At 44.6% G+C, this 4,756-nt stretch overlaps 1 long non-coding RNA gene across 1 annotated transcript in view; it reads left to right on the top strand.

The window, feature by feature from the left end:
• The first annotated feature begins 1,974 nt into the window (after nucleotides 1–1,974).
• The window catches only part of LOC110337239, a 15,723-nt gene continuing 12,941 nt past the window's right edge, over nucleotides 1,975–4,756 (top strand). Inside the window, exon 1 of the long non-coding RNA XR_002381261.1 lies at nucleotides 1,975–2,107. This is a non-coding gene — a long non-coding RNA (uncharacterized LOC110337239). The remainder of the gene's footprint in view (nucleotides 2,108–4,756) is intronic.

The raw sequence follows: 4,756 nt of genomic DNA, 5'->3' as shown, positions 1-4,756 counted from the left end.
AAGTCCAGTTTCAGGGATGTGATGGCCTCATCTGACCTCTTTGGACACCAAGAAGACACCTGGTACACAGACATATATTCAGACAAAATCCTCATACACCTAAAATAAATAATTCTTTTGTGAAAAGGCCTTCCTGGATAAGCTTTATCTTTCAGTTATTGTAAGCCACTTATTTCAGATATTATCCTCTATTTTAATATTGTTAAAGATTGCATCCTTCAACAGTAACAGTGTGGCTCTTATGCTAATAAGAAACAAACACACACCAAAGGGTTTATTTTGTGTTCTCTTTAATCTGAGAAACAATAGCAGGTCACAACTCATTAGAAGGAAAGCTCCCAAGAGCGTACACACACAGAGGCAACCAGCGACGTCAGCACGAATCGCTTAATAAATGAAAAACTGGCTCCTTTTGTGGTGGCAAAGGAATCAATTATGCTTCCCCTGGGGGGGAAATTTCATTGTCATGGTTAAACCTGTGTGTTTTAGATGTGATGAAAGAGAAGCTGAGCTCACACCTGTGACCCCAGCACTGCTAGGCAGAAGCAGTTCCAGATCAGTCTGGATACAGTGGGAGACCCCTGCTCCCCGCCCACTAGACAGTGGAAATAAGTTTTATCTCATGGTAATAAACCAGGACACCTTGTAGATTTTTCTGTTCAGCTAAAGATAGCCCCTTTGGGGGTACAGAGAAGGTGTCTCTTTAGGGGCAGTCTCATAGAACCCCACTTTATTATTCAGGGTTCTCTAGAAGTACAAAACTGAGAGAATGAACCTATATTACAGGGGGTTTATTAGATTGGTTTACACAGCATCCACTGGGCAGTCCAGTGATAGCTGGTGCATGCTAGGGAGCTGCTTTAGCAGTTCCGATCTGTCTGTGAAGGCCTGGAGGAGAGATGCCAGGAGAACCACTGTTCTGCCGTCCACACTGGAGGACCGGGACAGCTGTGTTCAGATGTCAGAGAAGGGACGCAGCTGCACTGGCCTTCAACAGAGTTGACATACAATCAGCAAGCAAAGGTGGGTAAGCTTTGCTGGGACTCGAAGGCTCTTCCCCTATTGTTGAATCCTATTTGGAACCCACCCCCACCCCCACCCCCAGACGCACCCAGCATGCCTCTTGGTTTCTTCTAGATCCAATTAGCCTGATGATGATTACCCATCATGCCCTTCAAGGTCTTGATGCTCTGGCGTAGGGGTGGAAGGCAGCAAAGTGGCCATGACCTTCCAGCTTCTGCCTCCTCTCAGTTGCTACTGCACCATGTTTAGGAGTAATGTGCTTTAAAATATGATTCTTTGTTGCTCATATATTATATTGGTACAGTAATTTGCCACAATGTAACAACAAATACCAATATGTTATTATGGGATAAAGTCTATAATTTATCCTGATTCCCTCAGTGTCTCCCTGATGTCTTGGGACACTCTCCACCCCAACCTTCTGCCCAGGACAAACTTCTGTCACCATGATGTTACGGTCATAAATTCCTACCATTAAGCAATATTCCTTTGTATCATGGTTGGTTTGATTTTATTTGGAGATTTGTCTATTTTATGTATATGAGTGTTTTTCCTACATGTATGTCTGGGCACCGTGTTTGTACCTGGTGCCCATGGAAGCCAGAAGAGGGCATCAATTCCCCTGAAGCTGGGGTTACAGACTTCTGCCAGTTACCACGTGGGTACTAGGAATTGAGTCCAGGTTCTCTGAAAGAACCGTTAGTGCTCACAATGGGCTGAGCCATCTCCCCAGCTCTTATGATTGTTTTCAGCGGTAACTTGCCACAAATTGGAATCACTGGAATAGGGAGATCACCTGAAGAAGAGTCCCGATGGCCTGGGCAGAGTGGGAAGACCCACCTGAATGTGGGTGGTGCCTTTTGGTAGGTCCTGATGGGAAGGGCGTGGCAGAGGAAGATCACCTGACCTTTGTACTTGGCCATTGCCTCAGTGCCTGCTCCTGACTTCTTTGCTGACACCAGATCAAGCGTTTCTTGGCTGTCTTGGGAGACTAGGATCCAGAGGCTCTCCAAGGACCTTCTGAGCTTCCACACCACACTGGGACTACTGGACACCCAGTCTCAAGGACCATGCAACTAATGAGGTATCTTAGGTTTTTTTGTTTGTTTTTGGTTTTTTTAGTTGTGTTGAGGGTCAATATGCAGATGTCCAGATCGATTGCGTATTGCCCATAATGAAAATCAATATGTACAGTGATTGTTATCAGTAAGAGTTTTACTATCACTTGTTTTAGTGCTGGGGATAGAAGCCAGGGCTGGGCAAGCTCTACTGAGCTGCACTGAGCCTCATTCCCAGCCCTGCCTACAATCGCTAATACAAGAAAGAAGTTTCCCTTCTTCTACACAGTCAGTCGTGTGACTTTTCATCTTGAACTTGAGGCAAATCTTCCTGAAGATGCCAGGTTCAGTATCTTTCTAGATCCATGACCTGTTTTGCTATCATCTGCAGTAATTCATACACTGCTATCACATTTCCTTCAAGATTTCCATCCTTCACAGTACATTAACATAGGTATGAGGGAAACTGAATTGCTGTGGCCAGAGTGTGGGAAAGGGCATACACTGAGACAGAATAAGAAAGAAGCTGGGGCTGGAGAGATGGCTCAGCAGTTAAGAGCACTGACTGCTTTTCCAGAAGTCCTGAGTTCAATTCCCAGCAACCACATGGCAGCTCACAACCATCTGTAATGGGATCTGATGCCCTCTTCTGGTGTGTCTGAGGGGAGTGACAGTGTACTCTCATACATAACATAAATCTTCTTTAAAAAAGAAAAGAAAATATTAAAAGTAGAAAATAATAATAATTATTATTCTACTCAAACCAACAGTGGAATGGAGCTCATATGACCCTCACAAGAATAATCTATGGCTCTGTTCTGCAATGGCCTCCATTGCTCCTCTCAGGCACCCCCTTTGCTCTCATTCCATGGCTCCTGTGATGCCCATCACTGGACTTTCCTCATGTCCGTCTTGTGTCCCAGATAAAAGATGTGATGGCTCTGATGGCCACCATCAGCCAAGCTGGACTAAGGTACTGGAGACCCCTGAGTTCACAGAGAAGAGGCAGCCTATAACATAACCAGCTTTGGAATGGCCGGTGGTCCTGCTGGCTGTGGAGACAATAGGCGCATGCACTCTCTGTCTCATGGTGGGCGTGGCACAAACAGGCCAGCTTAGGTTTCCCCTTGGCAAAGTGATCAAAGGCTTCTCCCTTCCACTATGACTTTGTTAATAAATATCCCACAACAGCTCACTAATGATCGACTGGAGCGTGGAAGAACATCTGAGCGTTCATAAGTGTCTGGTTTAGAGCATGTTCCTGACTTAAACGCCGCCACCCATTACAGGACTCATAATTCCAAAACGAAGCAGACGTTCCAGGCTGTTCTCTCCCTTTTCCCCATGGATGAACATGGATATAATTCATAGGAGCTTCCCAGGAGAGTCAAGAGCTAAAGGGGGAGACGGGGAGGAGGGACAGAAAGGGACCGTCCTTGGGTCTGTCTACGTATGGGATTTCCATGATCCTAATCTCCCATTTATGAAAGTCACTTAATCATGATGATGACTGATGAATAGGTATGACATAGATAATATGTTGATAGACATAGATAATTGGTGCATAGATAGATGATAAATATAAAGAGATGATAGAATATAACAATACAAATGATAGATATATAGAGATATTATATACCAATGATAGATCTAGACAGATGCCAGGTGTGGTGGCGCACGCCTTAATCCCAGCACTCGGGAGGCAGAGGCAGGCAAATCTCTGAATTCAAGGCCAGTCTGATCTACAGAATGAGTTCCAGGACAGTCAGGGCTGCACGGAGAAACCCTGCCTCGAAAAACCAAATATATATATATATATATATATATATATATATATATATATATATACACAGATGATTGATTATATAAATGTCTCATAGATAAATATAGACAAATAATAGCCAGTAGTTAAGTGACAGCTATATAGCTATGTAACAGCTATAGATGTAGATAAATGACAGGTAGATGATCGATATTGATAGGTGATAGATGATGGGGTATAGATGGCCATCAGAGTGTTATGCCTCATGATCAACAATCATTCACCAAGGACCATGTTCGCCACATCTTCTATTGTAGAGCAGAGTAAACTAACAAAAAAATTAACTGATTTCCAAAATGTAAACCCAACAATTTGGACTGAGCCTTTCTTCCATGCTGTGAGAGGCTCAGGGGACACAGGCTATCATGTCCTCTTTCCACATCATGAACGGCTGTTTTGAGAATAAGAGAAAATGGCCTCAGATCCGGCTGGTCATGTTTGTCAGTGTACAATGGGGTGAGCAGCATCACACCCTAGGTATCTGTCTTAGTCAGGGTTTCATGACCTAGAAGAAAGTTGGTGAGGAAAGGGTTTGTTCGGCTTACACTTCCATACTGCTGTTCATCACCAAGGAAGTCAGGACTGGAACTTAAGCAGGTCAGGAAGCAGGAGCTGGTGCAGAGGCCATGGAGGGATGTTCTTTACTGGCTTGCTTCCCCTGGTTTGCTCAGCCTACTCTCTTATAGAACCAAGACTACCAGCCCGGAGATGGCACCACCCACAAGGGGCCCTCCCCCTTGATCACTAATTGAGAAAATGCCCCACAGCTGGATCTCATGGGGGCATTTCCCCAACTAAAGCTCCTTTCTCTGTGATAACTCCAGCTGTGTCAAGTTGACACAAAACTAGCCAG

The sequence above is a fragment of the Mus pahari genome, chromosome 20, assembly GCF_900095145.1.
Source record: "Mus pahari chromosome 20, PAHARI_EIJ_v1.1, whole genome shotgun sequence".
In the NCBI taxonomy this organism is placed as follows: domain Eukaryota; kingdom Metazoa; phylum Chordata; class Mammalia; order Rodentia; family Muridae; genus Mus; species Mus pahari.
Note: the sequence above shows the minus strand (reverse complement) of the source record. Positions and strands in the feature narration are given on the sequence as shown.